An 18,065-nucleotide genomic window follows, 5' to 3' on the forward strand; every position below is an offset into this window, starting at 1 on the left:
CAGTCACATACTGATCAATAGTCTCACTCGTTTTCTGTACACATGTGAAAAATCTGTGCCTCTCAAACGTCACGTTACATTTAGGTATGCAGTAGGCCTCAAACTGTTCCATTATTTTATCTAGCTTCATTTTGTCTCCATTAGCAGCGAATGTGAAGTTATTATACACCTCCAGCGCTTCATCACCCACGACATGTAAGAACAACGATGCTTTTACTTTATCACTTTTCTCGTCAGCTCCGATTGCTGATAAATACAACTCTAAACGTTGTTTGAACCTTCTCCAATTTTCAGCCACATTACCTGTCAATTGAAGAATCGCCGGTGGGAGTAAACCTTCCATTTTTTCACTTCGTTAGCTATTCTCTAATGGTAAGTAACGATGTTCTCTTTTGGCTTGCTAATCTGTGGAGAGCTGATTTAACTTTAGAGTTTTTCTCTTCATCTCTTTCAGCCACTTCTGACACCATGTATTGATTTCTTTGTGGGTTCAATGATGAGACATTTGTGAAAGAGAATGAGTTTTAATCTAATGTCTGTTCAACTCTTTATACAGCATTCAGGAGACACCATTATGCTAGTGATGCATCTAGAACGAAACTGAAACTAAACTCCATTGCCTTGCTTGTCTCAGTCACATGACCTCTGCTGGTCAGGCATAAGTAATCAATACCTGCAATCATGCTGCTAAGGCATCATAATCAAACAAGCAAATAACATCACTATTTGCTGATATCATTACAGTCCGCTGTCCCATCTGTATTTGAGCCACAATGACAAACCAGAGGGTGGTTACTGGGTGACAAGGGTTATCCATTAACATCGTGGCTCATGACTGCGGTGCGCAACCCATGCACACGTGGGCAGCAATCATACAACAAAAGCCATGCTGCCACACAAAACATCATTGAGCATGCCATTGGTGTGCTGAAGCAACCGTTCCGTTGCTTGGACTGCCCTGGAGGAGCCCTGCAGTACTCAGCAGAGCGGGTGTCGAGATTCGTGGTGGTCTGCTACATGCTGCACAACCTCACCATCATGGGGGCACAGCCCTTGCCACCAGCCATACAGTGACCAGCTGAGGAGCAGGAGGAGGAGGAGGAGCAGGAGGTGGATGAGGAGCAGGAGGAGGAGGAGGAGCAGGAAGAGGAGGAGGAGGAAGAGGAAAGGAAAGAACCCTTTCTGGTCGGGCTGTCTGTGAAGAACTAATTCGAGTGTGATACCAGTAAACGCAACCCCAATTCCACATTCACCAACATTCCCACACCTTACCTTTCCTCTGTCACTGACCATTACTTGGCCACAATACAAAAATAAAAGCCAACACAAAATAAACATTCCAAACCAAATTTATGAATGACATCATGCCATTCTGCATACAAACATAAACTAATCACCCTTGTGCATTCCCTTAGTGCCTGTCTTCTGTGTGCCTTTGCCTGTCCTAGTGCTCCTACACAGTGCTACCCCAGTGGCTGCTGCATGGCTGGTGGAAGGCTGCTAACTTTCAGTGGAGGAGATTGCAGATGGCCTTGGAGGACATCCTCAAGCAGCTCTGGGCCTAGAAGGCTCGGCTTTGGACTGCACCATCTTGGCATGGGCGGCAGCAGTCCGGGCTGGCTGTCCGACAGGCAACAGCAAGGGCACTGGCAGAGTGGCAGTGGTGGAAGTACGAATGCTGTCATCCTGAGAGAGGACAACAGGTTCGTGCTCCACGGAGCCACTGCCACTCCTCCGGTCAGCGTCTCAGCATTCCTAGTAATCTGTTGGAGGACAGATTGCTGGACTGCTGTGACACCCTACCAGCCCCTTTCAACACTGATAACCGCAGCCATGATGGCATCATTCTGTGCTTGCATGACTTCAGTCTGAGCTTCCACTGCGGCACTCTGACGTTGGGTGGTTTCTGTTTGTGCTACAGTGGAAGCTGAGACATTGGCCATCAAACCCTGCATCTTGGATGTGTCTGCAAGTGTGCTAATGGAGTTAGCCATCACTTCCATGCTGAAAGGATGGGTTCTAAACACTGTGCAAAGGCCTGTGCCAAGTTGGTGTCAGACTCTTCCATGCTCCTTGACATTGCACGCAGGCTTTCTGGCAGGCCTAGCAATGCACCAAGCATTTCATTGTGCATACCCATCAGCCTTCTCCTGTAGGCCGGCCCATCGAAGTGCTCATCTGAGTCCTCTGCAGCAGAACTCATGTGCAACCTCACCCTCTGGGGAGCTGGCACCTGCGCTACCCTTGCCACTTGCCCTGGCTGCAGGCCACTTGTGCCCGGTGTCTCACCAAGTGCAGATCCCACGTCTAAGCCTCCCTCTAAAGTACGTGGAGTGTCAGTATCTGAGCTGATGACTGCGAGTGTGAAATCAAGTGACGGTGCTGTGTCTTCAGCATCACTGCCTTTTTTCTCTTCCAGTTCTTGCACCTCCACCACTGCCTGGCCAGGTTGCAGTACTTGGCTAGCTGAAAGGAGAAAGGCACAAGGGTAGGTTGCGGTGAGGCGGGGGGGGGGGGGCGGGTGGGGTGGGGGGACCAAAAGGTGCATGCTTACACCATCTGCAGCTTGTAAATCAGAAGAGATGATGGAATGATTATAGATATATGAAGAGAAAAAGATTGGTAAAGTCAAGCGTAGGTCCCTCGCAGTCAGAATCAGGGGAATTTATAATGGGGAACAAAGACATGGCAGACCAATTAAATACATACTTTGGTTCTGTCTTCACAAAGGAGGACACAAATAAACTCCCAGCGATGTCGGGGAAGATAGGGTCTAATGAGAGCGAGGAACTGAATGAAATCAGTATTTGTAGGGAAATGGTGTTAGGGAAATTGACAGGATTGAAGGCCGATAAATCCCCAGGGCCTGATCATTTACATCCTAGGGTACTTAAGGAAGTGGCCCTAGAAATAGTAGATGCATTGCTGGTCATCTTCCAAAATTCTATAGACTCTGGAACAGTTCCCATGGATTGGCGGGTAGCTAATGTTACCCCACTATTTAAAAAAGGTGAAGGAGAAAAAACGGGAAATTATAGACCGGTAAGCCTGACATCGGTAGTGGGGAAAATGACAGAGTCCATTATAAAAGGTGCAATAGCAGAGCACTTGGAAAACAGTGACAGGATCGGACAGTCAAAATGGATTTACAAAAGGTAAATCATGCTTGACTAATCTACTGGAAATTTTTGAGGATGTAACTGGTAGAATAGATAAGGGAGAACCAGTGGATGTGGTGTATTTGGACTTTCAGAAGGCTTTTGATTAAGTCCCGCATAAGGGACTAGCGTGCAAAGTTAAAGCACATGAGATTGGGGGTAAGGTACTGACTTGGATAGAAAACTGGTTGGCAGACAGGAAGCAAAGAGTTGGAATAAACGGGTCTTTTTCCGAGTGGAAGGCAGTGACTAGTGGGGTACTGCAGGGATCGGTGCTAGGACCCCAGCTATTCACAATATATATTAATGATCTAGACGAGGGAACTACATGTAATATCTCCAAGTTTGCAGATGACACAAAGCTGGATGGGCGTGTGTGCTGTGAGGAGGATGCAGAGAAACTCCAGTACAATTTGGACAGGTTGGGCGATTGGGCAGATGCATTCCAGATGCAGTATAATAATGTGGATAAATGTGAGGTTATCCACTTTGGTGGCAAAAACAGGAAGGCAGATTATTATCTGAATGGCAATAGATTGGGAAAAGGGGAAGTGCAACGAGACCTGGGTGTCCTTGTGCACCAGTCGCTGAAGGTAAGCATGCAGGTGCAGCAGACGGTTAAGAAGGCAAATGGTATGCTGGCCTTCATAGCGAGAGGATTCGAGTACAGGAGCAAGGATGTCTTGCTGCAGTTGTACAGGGAATTAGTGGGACCACACCTTGAGTATTGTGTGCAGTTTTGGTCACCTTATCTGAGGAAGGATGTTCTTGCCATGGAGGGAGTGCAGCGAAGATTCACCAGACTGATACCTGGGATGGCAGGAATGACGTATGAAGAGAGGTTGGGTTGATTAGGCTTATATTCGCTAGAGTTTAGAAAAATGAGAGGGGATTTCATTGAAACTTATAAAATTCTAACAGGACTAGACAGACTAGATGCAGGAAGGCTGTTCCTGATGGCAGGGGAGTCCAGAACCAGGGGTCACATTCTAAGGATAAGGGGTAAGCCATTTAGGACTGAGATGAGGAGGAATTTCTTCACCCAGAGAGTGATGAACCTGTGGAATTTTCTACCACAGAAGACAGTTGAGGCCAATTCATTAAATATATTCAAGAAGGAGTTAGATATATTTCTTAAGGCTAAGGGGATCAAGGGATATGGGGAGAAAGCAGGGATAGGGTACTGAATTTGGATAATCAGCCATGATCGCATTGAGTGGTGGAGCAGGCTCAAGGGGCCAAATGGCCTACTCCTGCTCCTATCTTCTATGTTTTCTATGAGGGGGAAGTGGGATGTGAGAAGGAGGATTAGGTATGAACATACCATCATCTTCAATGGTTTCAGCCCCGCCGCTGGCTACGGTCTCAGTCATGGCCGCTCCAATAATGGCAAGCACCATCTCCTCCATTGGGGTTAGGAGGTGCAGGCACGCTTGTATTATAACCCACTCTGGTTATGAGCCACCTTGTCCTGCAGGAGAAAAGGAAGTGTGTCAGTGAGTGTGGTGCAATGTGTTTGGGTGATGTGCCTCTCATGGTTGAATAGCTGGCAGTGTGTGCAAGCTGTGAGATGTGGGTGTGAGGCTTGCAGCAGTGCTAAGTGTGTGAGGGGGGAGGTGAAGATATGAATGTGAGGTATGAGTCATGATTGGTAGAGATTGTTGGTAGGTGAGTGATGGGGTGTGGTGCATTTTGCAGCGTGTGAGGCTACTGGTGCAGTTGGTGGGAGATGGCTTTTGAAGATATGAGTTTGAAGTTCAATGACCTCACTCACTGGATTCAGGTCCTCAGGGCTTGACTTCTGGCATTGGTCGCCACGGCTACCTGCTCCCACTGCCTTCTTTGAGTTTGTCTGGAGGGACTCCTGGCCCCCTAGGATAGAGAACCTCTCTCCTGCTGGCCACCTCCTCCACTAAGTCCTCCAGTGCTGCATCTGAGAACCGTGGAGCATGCTCCCTGCTCTGTTGCAGCATAATTCAGTGTTCTTCTTGCTCACACTCTCTTCTCCAGCCACTTCCAGCACAGTCTCCAGACAGAATGCACGTCCCCTTTAAGAGGTGCAGGCTGGCTTTAAGTAGTGCAGTCTAGCTTTAAGCGGTGCTTGCCTTGCACGAACTTGGGCCCCCTGTTGATGCGTCCAGCCAATGAACAGCATGTTTAGCGCTTCCTCACCGCTGCAATCATTTTAATTAGCAGGCAGCACAAAGTTTGCATGCTCCCTGCATTGGACTCAACAGCTGTGGGTTAAACACGCATTGCGATACCCACACCCGATTTCAAGGGCTATCAAATTTAGTCCCCTAAAAGTCCTTTCCCTGTGGTCATTGCCAGGTAGTGTGCCAGTGCCTGCAGAAACAGGTCGTGCTGGATGGGTGGCCAAGCAATTGATTACCCTGGGAAGCCTTCTTTCACTTAGTACCCCTGAAAGCACGGCACACTGTGGCTGGGCTTTTCTTGATGAAGCAACCCAGCTTCCAGTTCTCATGTCTTTGTGATGCCATCGTGGCTGCTGTCCCGACTTCCTGTGGCAAGAGGAGCCTCTGCATGCAGGAATCATCTGAGAAGCGAGGTATGATCACCTCTCTGTGCAGAGGCAGATGTCTGAGTCTCAGTAAATGCAGACTGGCCTGCCTGGCCTCTCTCCATTGGTCCTCGTTTTCTTTTAAGCTCGTCAAATGGGGGGTTTCCAGCGGAACCCATTTTGCCAGTAATGGTTCTGTGGACCACTGTTGGAGATCATTAGGAGTCAACCATGTGGTGTAGACTAGAGTCACAGGTAGACAACATTTCCTGAACCGTTAGTGAACCAGTTGGGTCTGCATGATAATCTGGCAGCTTTCATGCACATTTTTTCCCCCTGGTGCCAACTCACTAATTTATTGGATTCACTTTCGCCATTTGCCATGGTGTGCTTTGAACTTTCTGTGTTTCTAGTGAAGTACAATAACCACCACCACTACTGTGTCTGTATGGGAAAGAGCAAGGTAATTGGAGTAGAGTGGCAGAGGACTGGTGGGATTGCTAGTACAGGCACAGAGCCTCCTTCAGGACTGAAATTTCTATGATTTACTGATCAAAGCGTATGTGAAAGTGCAAGTAGAGAAACTAGACTTGCAAGACATGCAACTGATAGCGTTAGCTCAATGTTGTAACAATCTGACACACAGCAGGGAGCACCAGCAAGTGATGTTGAACAGGCAATCATAGAATCATACAGCACAGAAGGAGGCCATTGAGTCCACCGCGCCTGTAATTTGCTCCAGTTTATTTCCCCACACTCACACAGCTCCCTGCCGCATCCCATGCTTGCAATGTACTGTGGATTGCTGCAGTGGAACACAGTGCTAAATTTAAAGGGGTTTTTGTTCCATGTCAGTGAAAACGAAATTGAACAGCCATCGAGTGGAATTTGTGAGCAGCCCCACTGAGGGGGCTCGGAGTAGTTGGAGGTCCTGTGGGTAGTGTTACAAAGCAAGGGAGTTTGGTTTGGCCTGCTGTCTATGTGTGATGATAGATTGCACGATTGTGGTATGGGCCAGAGGTGGAAGTGCTGTGACCATTTTGAATAGGCTTTAACATATCTGAATTACTGCCTTCGAATGTTTGAACTAAGCATTTCCATTCAATACAACTCATTTTAGTAATACACAATACAGAGAGATCAGTAAAATACTCTGCCCCTCCTATACACACAGAGCGGCACACATCTTTTAATTACATCCTCACATACATGTAGGTCCAATTTATAAGCTTGTACGGCTGGTGGAAAGCTTTGGCCACTGACTGCGTATCAGGAAATCACGGATATGCTGCTTCTGATTTTATGTCCATCGATTCCAATGGATTGAAAATCTCAGACAGCTCACCTGTGATTTTACATAGAATTACATAGTATTCACAGCACAGAAACGGGCCATTCGGCCCAACAGGTCTTTGTAGGTGTTTGTGCTCCACACGAGCCTCCTCCCACCCCACTTCATCTCACCCCATCAGCGTAACCTTCTATTCCTTTCTCCCTCCTGTATTTATCTAGCTTCCCCTTAAATGTATCTATGCTAGTCATCTCAACTATCTGATATGTGTGGGTAAGGTTCTCTGTTGGCAATGTATGGTGATGGACAACCAGCCAACTAAGAAGAGGAAGAGGCTCCATGAACATCCTCAATCCTCAACCATGGTGCAGCCCAGCACGTGAGTACAAGAGACAAAACTGAAGGTTCTGCAAATGTCCTCAGCTAAAAGTGCCGAGTGGATGAGCCTACTCGATCTTCTCCCGAGGTCCCCACCATCACAGATGCCAGTGTCCAGACCATTCAGTTCACTCCACCTGACATTAAGAAGCAGCTGAGTGCACTGAACACAGCAAAGGCTATGGGCCCTGGCAACATCCCGGCTGTAACGCTGGAGACCTGTGTACCAGAGCTAGCTGCTCCCCCAGCCAAGCTGCTTGAACACAGCTATGATACTGGCATCTACCTGACAATATGGAAGATTGCCCAGGTATGTCCTATCCATAAAAACAGGACAAATCTAACCTGGCATATTATCACTGTAGTGGCGCTTCGTAATTTCCAAACATGCAGCCACTGAGCTTTGAGGCTTTTAACAATGAGTAGACGCGTGTCGAAATAAAACGTTCCAAAACGTAACTTTGTCTTTAAACTGTTTACTGTAACACCTTACAAACAGAATTACAAAGCAAAACACGTTTAAACGAACACGGTCAAAAACTGTATTGCTCCAGCCCTCAAAGCCTTTACCTTCTCTCTAGCCTCGTGGAGCTTGAACTGTAAAATGGCTGGATACCATGTGACAAGCTTAAGGACTGTACCATTGTAGCAAGAATAAAGGGGGTATCTCAGACTATACTATTAGAACAAGAAAATAGGGGGTTTCTCAATACACTAAGTCAGTCAGGTAAATTAACTGTATTATACTATTTAACCAATATTTTAAAGTATTTTCTTTCTTAAACTTTCATGACTCTTACATTCCGGCCACTAATTGACTAGGCACATGAAGCATATCAATTACTCAAACATTCTTAAGAGTCATAAACTAATGAGTTCAACATATTTACAATATAAATGTCCACTTTTTTTGTTCAGGAACCTTTCACGCTGCTTCTTGTAGCAGGCAGAGCTTTGTGATCAGTCTTTCCAGGGTTGTGTAACCGTCTGCAAACAATGCATTCAGAGAGTATTTTTCTTATTACAGAATTAGCTCCTGGAATCCAGTATCTTTGTCTTAGCTTCGCAAGCACGTGGTTCCTCCCACTGTGTCCAATACTCTGGTGTATATGCTGAAGAATGAGAGTAGCAACCCGGAGGTCCTTAGAAAGGATAGCAGGATGCTTGGCCTCCTCTGGCATAGCAGATTTGTTTAGTCGCCCTCCCACCCTCAGTACTCCATCTTGCAGTGTAGGGTCCAGCTTGTAGATATGACTACCTTTCTTGATTGGAGTATTTCGCTGTAAAGCTTCGATTTCTTCTGGATATCTTTGTCTTTGACTGAAGCAAACTATCTCCATCTCAGCCTTGGCCAAATCCTCCACGGTCAATGAATTCTTACCCAATGTGGTCTTGTGCTGGTGCATATATTGCTGTAGAAGCATTCTCTGCTTATCAGGGTTACTTTCAGACTGATGGATAGTGGCTCGATACTCTTTTCTCTTACCGCTCAGGTGTAGCAGCAACTCTTTCAACCTTAGAAACCATGCAACTGCTTTCCTCAACTGGTGCCATCCTGAGAAATGGTTAACAAGCTTGTTCACTGTGTCAAAGTTCTCTTTCGTAGTTATGAGGTTTGCTGTGACTGATCTCTTGACTTCGACATCGTCTTCAGCAATCTGACTTGGCATATCTGGTCTTTCTGGCCATGATCTCTCTGTTTCCAGCAGATAGCTTGGGCCTTGTATCCAAGTTTCACTCCTCATGAAGTTTTCAGCCTTCAATCCCCGTGAGGCTTGATCTGCTGGGTTTAATGAGGTGTTTACATACCTCCATTGAGATGGTTGTGTAGCTTCTCTAATGGATGAGATTCTGTTTGCTACGAAGGTCTTGAAGCGTATCTTCTCATTCTCTATATACTTCAGCACCATCGTGCTATCCGTCCAGAAGACAGATTCTTCTAATGGGAGCTTTAACTCTTTCCGCATCACCTGGTCAACTTTAACTGCAACAACCGCTGCCGTCAACTCCAGTCTCGGGATGGTGACCTGCTTCAGCGGAGCCACCCTGGATTTCCCCATGAGGAAGGCACAATGTTTCTGGCCCTGTTGATTTGTCAGCAAGAGGTAAGTAGCCGTGCCATAGCCGTCCTCACTGGCGTCCGAGAAATGATGTAGTTGAGCCATCTTTGTAACTCCAAAACTCACAGGCTTGATGCATCTACTGACGTTGAAGCTAGAAAGTTGTTGCAAATCTGTCAACCATCTGAGCCATCTCTGAGCTTGACCTTCTGGGATATCTTCATCCCATCCTCTCTTGTCTCTACACAGCTCTCGTAGGATCAGCTTCACCGGCAGAATGAGTGGTGCCAGGAATCCAAGAGGGTCATAGATGGAACTGACCACAGAGAGAATCCCTCGTCTTGTGGATGGTCTTTCGTTCACCATTATTCTGAAGTTGAACGTGTCTGACTCAATGCACCATTGTACACCAAGAGCTCTTTCGATAGGAAGGACATCGTGGCTCAGGTCCAGATCTTTGACTTCAGTGGCTCTTTCCTTTTCTGGGATAGAAGCTAGAACTGCTCTGCTGTTGCTTATCCACTTAGTCAGATGGAATCCTCCATTCGAACACAGAGTTCTAAGGTCTCTTGACAGTGCAATGGCAACGTCTTCTGTTGACACTGACTTCAGACAGTCATCGACGTAAAAGTTTCTGAAGATTGTCTCCACAGCCTCTGATGGTGCTTTGCCTTTGCCATCTTCTGCAGTTTTTCTGAGAGCGTAGTTTGCACAGCTGGGAGATGATGTGGCTCCGAACAAGTGTACAGCCATTCTACATTCCACCATAGCTTGACTAACGTCGCCATCTGGCCACCAAAGGAAACGCAGAAGATCAGCATCTTCGTCAGGGATTCTGACTTGGTAGAACATTGATTCTATGTCTGCCATCATGGCAACGAGCTCTTGTCTAAACCTCGTCAAGACGCCAATGAGGGTATTAGTAAGATCAGGACCTTGAAGCAGCTGGTCATTCAGTGAAGTTCCTCTGAATGAGGTGGCGCAGTCAAACACTACACGGATCTTTTTCTTCTTTGGGTGATACACACCGTGATGAGGAATGTACCAGACCCTTCCATTGTCTCTGTTCAACTGTTCCTCGGGCACTTTTACAGCATTACAACTTTTCACTATGATGTTTCTCATGAAGCCTTTGTAGTCTTCGTGAAGGTCGGGGTTCTTGTTCAGCTTTCTCTTTAGACTGATGGCGCGCTGCTCTGCTATGCAGCGATTATTCGGCATCTTCGTGGTCTGTCTTCTCAGTGGCAAACCAATGTGATAGTGGCCATCAATGAACTGTGTAGACCTTGTCATCAAATCCATGAACTGATGGTCTTCTTGTGACATCTCTGTCTTTTCCTCACAGCTGCGTTCTGAGAAGTCTGCGTTGAACTGCTGTATCAACAGCTCTTCAGTGCTTGCGATAGAGATGCGATTAACTGTGACATTTTGTCGTTCCTCCTTGTTCGACTTGTTGCCATCATCTCTCCTTACCGGTCCATTGACTACCCATCCAAGGGCTGTCCTGACTGCGTAGGGTCCGTCATCCTTGCTATTTATCACCTGCCATGGCTCCATAGTTTTGTAGGCATTGGTTCCAATTAATAGGCCAATTTCTGCTTCAATATATGGGCGACGCACCTTTTCCAGGTAAGGCCATCTCTCCACATCCTTCTGCAGGGCTAAGTTCCCTATTTTAACAGGAATCTCCCTCTGTGTGAAAACATTAGGCAGTTCTATGAAGTCCTTCTCTGCAAGTCCACACACTTCTAAGTCTGACAGGATATAACTTTGCATTGACTTCTCATGACCCATGGTGCGTAATAGGATTTCTGTTCTTCTGCCTCTAACGTTCAGCTGTCGCATGAGTGATTCTGTGCAGAACGTTGCTGAACTACCTGGATCCATGAAGGCGTAAGTCTCCACAAACTTCTCACTCCTCTTAGACTTGATCTTTACAGGTACGATGGCAAGAATACAATCACTGTCACCGGCCCCAGTGAATCCACAAGTCTCTGGTTCTAGCGACACCAGAGCACTTGAAACAACCTTCTCGTCGCTATTGTTTTCTTCACCTTTCTTAAAGACTTGTTCTTCTTTGTGGATATGCAGCAGACTGGGATGTTTCCGAGTGCACTCTCTGCATGTTGTTCTTTGCTTACAGTTTCTACTCAGGTGCCCCTGAGAGAGACATCCAAAACACAGGCCACTGTACTTCAGAAATTCGATTCTGTCTTTATCTGGCTGTGCTTTGATGTCACTGCAGAAATCCAATGTATGATTCTTCTGGCAGAATAAACATGGCTTCTGAAAGGCATTAGCAGGCATCACTGTGCTGCTCTTTTTGGGAGATGAGTTCTGAGACTTTTCTTCCCCAGCCTGAGTGACGATAGTTGCAAAGCTGCTTCCCCTGGAACCACCTTTCCAGAGAGTCTTTGATTCAGCAGGCTTGGCTTTCACTCTTCCATCAATAGTCGGGCTGACATCCTGGATGTTTCCGAACAATGGGTCCCTAGCAATTTTAGCCTGTTTGTCTATGAAATTCACTAAGTCTGCAAACCTGGCTCTACTTTTCCGTCTCTCCATTATCTCAAAGGCTGTTCTTCTCCATTGTTCTCTCATCCTGTAAGGAAGCTTAGAGATGATGATTCTCATAGTCGTAGGAATGTCCATCTCTTCCATGAATTCAACATCCTCCATGGTGTTGCGACATCCTATGAGAAAAAGAACATATGTGTTCAATGCCTCCCCGTCCTCCGATCTGATCTGTGGCCACTTGGTAGCCTTTTCAATATATGCAGTGGCTATCTTCAGCTTGTTACCATAGTGCTCCTGCAGCAACTTCCTCGCTTCTATGTATCCCCGGTCCGGTCTCATGTGTTCACAGCTTCTGACCAGGTCTTGTGGTTTACCACTGGTGTACTGTCCCAGGTAATACAACTTATCACTGCTGCTCTCTGTTTTGGAGTCAATGGCTTGTTCGAAGGATCTGATGAAGGGCTTATACTTGAGTGGGTCGCCTTGGAACACTGGTATGTCTCTTTGAGGGAGTCGAAACAGATTCTGTTGTTTTACAAGCATCTCTGTAATTTCGTTCTGACATTGCATCACTCGGTATAGGCTTCTCCCTGTGTCTTCAGGCTTCTGGTGGTCATCAGCAGGGTCTAGTCTAGACCGTCTGACGTCTGAGGTAGCATCACGTGCTCCTATTAGTGGAGAGGCCTCTCTTCCACGCTGTAATGCCAGGAGATGGCCTTCAGACTCTCTTTTAACTCTTGAAGGTGCCCTGGATCCAACTCTGTGTGACAACATTGACTGGCAGTATTCGTTCATGCCATCCTGTGAGCCTTCATAATCTTCATACACACTCAACTTGGCATCTGAGACTGCAATAGCTGTTTTTAGCTCCAGCTGTTCTTTCTTTGTCTGCACTTGGGCCTGTTGGGCCTGCAGTTGGGCCTGCAGTTGGGCCTCTTCCCGTTCAAGAGCTTGCTTCTCCACTAAAGATGCTGCGCGCGCCATCAACACTGCCCGTTCAACCTCCTCTCTCATGCGTCGCGACGAGCATGTGGTAGAAGCGACTGACCTGTGTCCAGAAACAGAGCTACCTTCTTTTCAATTTTTGCTCAGTCTGGCTGAAGTCTCTGAAATGCTATCATCTGGTCCGACTTCATCGTCATCTTTATCTTTCTCTGCTGTATCAGCATCTTGACGAATCTTTAACATCCACTGTTCTGTGGCCTTGACATAGTCCTTAATGCTGGATGATTTAAGATCAAACCAGTTGTGCTGATCAGTGTTTCCCTCTTCTTCAGACAGAAGTGCTAATACATCTTCATTGAGTACATTAAATTCTTCATGCAACTTGGGGAAATCATAATGCATTATGTCTTCAGCTTTCTTAATATTAGCATTATCTTCCATGAGACAATCAATTATCTTCATTTTTCCAGTTATCTGAGCTAATTTAGCCCTCCTTGCACCTATTCTTCTATGTAACTTCTCTTCCATTGCCTTTGGGGTGAGCTTTACTTCCCTCTTTTGGCCAACAATCCTTCTGGCTGGGGGAAGCTCGTCACGGCTCCATAAGGCCTTGGCCATTTTACCCGCAGCTGTTATTCAGCTTCTCAATAGAATGAACAAGGCAAGTAACAGTCACTGCACCTTCGCTTTCTTATATTGTCGTCTGGCTCCGTGACCATTCATGTATACGTTCACCGACAATTCCGTCCTTTCCTTCTTAGGGAGCTAGTTTTTGACTAATGTAGTGGCGCTTCGTAATTTCCAAACATGCAGCCACTGAGCTTTGAGGCTTTTAACAACGAGTAGACGCGTGTCGAAATAAAATGTTCCAAAACGTAACTTTGTCTTTAAACTGTTTACTGTAACACCTTACAAACAGAATTACAAAGCAAAACACGTTTAAACGAATACGGTCAAAAACTGTATTGCTCCAGCCCTCAAAGCCTTTACCTTCTCTCTAGCCTCGTGGAGCTTGAACTGTAAAATGGCTGGATACCATGTGACAAGCTTAAGGACTGTACCATTGTAGCAAGAATAAAGGGGGTATCTCAGACTATACTATTGGAACAAGACAATAGTGGGTTTCTCAATACAATAAGTCAGTCAGGTAAATTAACTGTATTATACTATTTAACCAATATTTTAAAGTATTTTCTTTCTTAAACTTTCATGACTCTTACAATCACCTTATCAGCCTCCTCCCAATCATCAGCAAAGTGATGGAAGGAATCATCAAGCGACACCTACTTATCAATAACCTGCTTAATTTGGGTTCCACCAGAACCATTCAGCTCCAGACCGCATCACAGCCTTGATCCAGACATGGACCCAACAGCTAAATGTCAGAGGAGAGATGAGGGTAGCTGCCCTCGACATCAAGGCAGCATTCAACTGAGCGTGGCACCAAAGAGCCCGAGCAAAACGGAAGACCATGAGAATCAAAGGGAAAACTCTCCAGTGGCTGGAGTCAGACATGCTGCAAAAGAAGATGGCTGTGATTGTCAGAGGCCAGTCATCTCAGTCCTAGTGAATCACTGTCAGAGTTCCTCAGGGCAGCGTTCTTAACCAAATCATTTTCAGCTACTTCATCAATGACTTTCCCTCCGTCATAAGTTCAGGAATGGGCATATTCGCTGATGATCCCACAGCATTCAGCTCCATTCACAACTCCTTCAATAATGAAACACATCATGCCAGTATACAGCAGGACCTGGACAACATCCAGGCTTGGGCTGACAAGTAATATTTGCACCATGAAAGTGCCAGGTAATGACCATCTTCAATAAGAGAAAGTCCTGCCACCTCTACCTGACCTTTAATAGTATTACTATTGTCAGGTTTCCCAGCATCAATATCTTGAGGGTTCACCATTGACCAGATGCTTAACTGGACCAGCAATATCAATATGGTAGCTACAAGAGCAGGGAAGAGGCTGGGTATTAGGAACAGGAGGAGGCCATTCAGCCCCCCAAGCCTGTTCCACCATTCAATTAGATCATGGCTGATCTGTATCTTAACTCCATCTACCTGCCTTAATTCCATATCCCTTAATACCCTTGCCTAACAAAAATCTATAAATCTCAGTTTTTAAATTTTCAATTGACCCTCAGCCTCAACAGCTTTTAAGGGAGAGAGTTCCAGATTTCCACTAACCTTTGTGTGAAGAAGTGCTTCCCGACATCATCCCTGAACGGCCTAGCTCTAATTTTAAGGTTATGCCCCCTTTGTTCTGGACTCCCCTATCAAATACTTTAATCATCTTAAACACTTCAATTAGATCACCCCTTAATTTTTTATATTCAAGAAAATACAAGCCTCGTCCACGCAACCTGTTCTCATAATTTAACCCTTTTAGCCCCGATAGCATTCTGGTGAATCTGTGCTGCACCCCCTTCAAAGCCAATATATCCTTCCTGAGGTTCGGTGCCCAAAACTGAATGCAGTGCTCCAGATGGGGTCTAACCAGAGCTCTGTACAGCTGTAACATAACTTCCACCCCTTTGTATTCCAGCCCTCTTGAGATAAGGGCCAACATTCCTTTATGCGTTTTAATTATCTTTTGTACCTGTTCACTAGCATTTAGTGATTTCTGTACTTGGACCCCTAAATCTCTGCTCCTCCACAGCTCCTCACTTCTCACCATTTAGAAAATAATCAACTACCTTTCTTAGGTACCTCACACTTCCCACATTGAACTCCATCTGCCACAGTTTTGCCCACTCACTTATTCTATCAATCTCCCTTTGCAACTTTCTGCTCCCATCTACACTCTTTACTGTGCCACCTAACTTAATGTCATCAGCAAACTTTGATAGATAGTTCTCTATTCCTTCATCTAAGCCATTATAAATATCATGAAAAGCTCTGTTGAAAGGCTCACTCCCTTACCCCCTCAAAGCCTCTCCACAATCTACAAGGTTCAAGTCAAGACTGCGATGTATTGATCACTTGCCTGAATAGGTCCAGCGACAGCAGCACTCGACAAGCTCGAGAGCGTTCAACACAGAGCAGTTTACTTGATTGGTGCCTTTGTCACTGGACTTAATATGCATCCTTTCCATCACCGGCGCACTGCGGCTGCAGTGTTACTGCCTATCCTCTCTTAGGCAGTCCCTCAGAACCGAGGATGGCTTGCTTCCACACTAAAAATGAGTTCTCAGGTGACTGATGAGTTCAATGCGAGACCTACAGTCTCTGTCACAGGTGGGGCAGACGGTGGTTGAAGGGGCGGGTGGGTGGGGTGCTTGGGTTGACGTGCACTCCTTCCGCTGTTTGTGCTTGGCTTCCACTTGCTCCCGGCGAAGAGACTCGAGGTGTCCAGCGCCTTCCTGGATGCTTCTCCTCCACTTTGTGTGGTCTTGGGCCAGGGATTCCCAGGTGTCGGTGGGGATGTTGCACTTTTTCAGCTGCCTATAAGGTGCACTGCAGCAACTCACCAAGGTTACTTTGAAAGCACTTCCCTCCCCTATGACCTCTACCACCAAGATGAACAAGAACAGCAGTTTCACGGGAACACTATCACCTCCAAGTTCCCCTCTAAGCCACACATCATCCTGATACACATATTGCCTGTTCCTTCATCGTCACTGGGTCAATAACCTAGAATTCCCTATCTAACACCATCATGGGAGCACCACAAGGCCTGCGGTGGTTTAAGGAAAAGGCCCATCACCACCACCTTCTCAGGGCAACTAGGGAAGGACAATAAATGCAGCCTTAACACCATCACCCACATCCCAAGAAGATATAAAGGAAAAAATTGCTTTCATTGCTAGCACCCATGAAGCTGGCCATTGAAATGGGCTGAAAACTGGGACGAGATGGTAGTAATGTCTACTGCTGTATTCCTGATAATCCCAGCATTTCACTCTGTCAAGGCAGTTCTATTACACTAATACTCTGGGTCGTTAATCTGTAACTCTGATTATTAAGGTCAATTAAGGGGTTGTTAATTCTCATTCAAACAAGTGCTCTTTCCCAGTGTGGGGAATAAATATCGTTGCGATGTACTTTGCTCAGTAACTAACCTCGTGATTTTGTTAAAATAACACATATGGAAATTTGATGCAGACTCATTAACGAATGCATTACAAACAGTGCATAACTTTCATACCCTGCCCGGGAGGGGGTCTCAGGTAGGATTTTTCTTCTCCCTAAATGCCAGTTTTCACATGGCACTGGAATGGACAGTGGCAGAAGATGAATTGGTTACACCGATGCACCCCCACGTTTGCATGGGTCAGAATTCCAGCAGTACTTCTGTCATTATCGCCTTAGCAACACTGGACGCTAGGATTTCCGGCATACAACGGGCATCCAGCATTGCTAATGGAGGCGGGACACATAAAGGGCCAGAAATTCGTGAACAAAAGCGTGAGTACGGTCGGGGTACTCACGCATCTGGCCGTTGGAAATGCCGGCGTTCAGCATGCACAGCGCATGCGGGGAACGCCGGCATTTCCAGACCTCGGAACGAAGGGGTTCATAGGCACAGCGCGTGCGACTGCACAGGCAGCGCTTGCGCAGTGAACTTCGTAGATTTCATTCATGGATTCAGTGAGGGTAAGTCCTTACAAGTTACACTTGAAAAAAGCATGTGTAAAGTTGTTCCAAGGCTGCGGAGGAAGATATATTTTATCGTGGAGCTTCTGAAATGCAATATTTTTGTTTGGGAAAGGGAGGGAAGTTATTTTAAGAAATTTTAAGTAAGTTTTAAAGTTTAAATTTTTTTCTTTAAACGGGTTTTCAGAACAGTAGGTAAAAGGAGCAATTGTGGCTGTGTGAATGGAATGTGAAAATGAGTGTTCTAAAATGAGTAATGTAACATTTCCAGCACTTTTAAAAAAGAAACTTTTCATCAGTAATAAGTAATTATGTATGTATGTCCATATATATTCCTTTACGTATATGTATGTATGTTTTATATTCCTTTACTAATGTGTATGAATGTATGTTTTTAATTATGATTTTCCAATAAGTTACTTTCTCTGAAAGTCATAATGAAATAATACATTCATACACATAAGTAAAGGAATATATACATAACACGCAAAGGAATATATACAGACATACATACTTTCAGAAGCTCCACGATAAGAAATATCTTCCTCCGCAGCCTCTGGAGCAACTGTACCCATGCTTTTTTCATGTGTAAG

Source organism: Somniosus microcephalus, chromosome 3, assembly GCF_052327205.1.
Source record: "Somniosus microcephalus isolate GS21.2 chromosome 3, FLI_Smic_1.0, whole genome shotgun sequence".
In the NCBI taxonomy this organism is placed as follows: domain Eukaryota; kingdom Metazoa; phylum Chordata; class Chondrichthyes; order Squaliformes; family Somniosidae; genus Somniosus; species Somniosus microcephalus.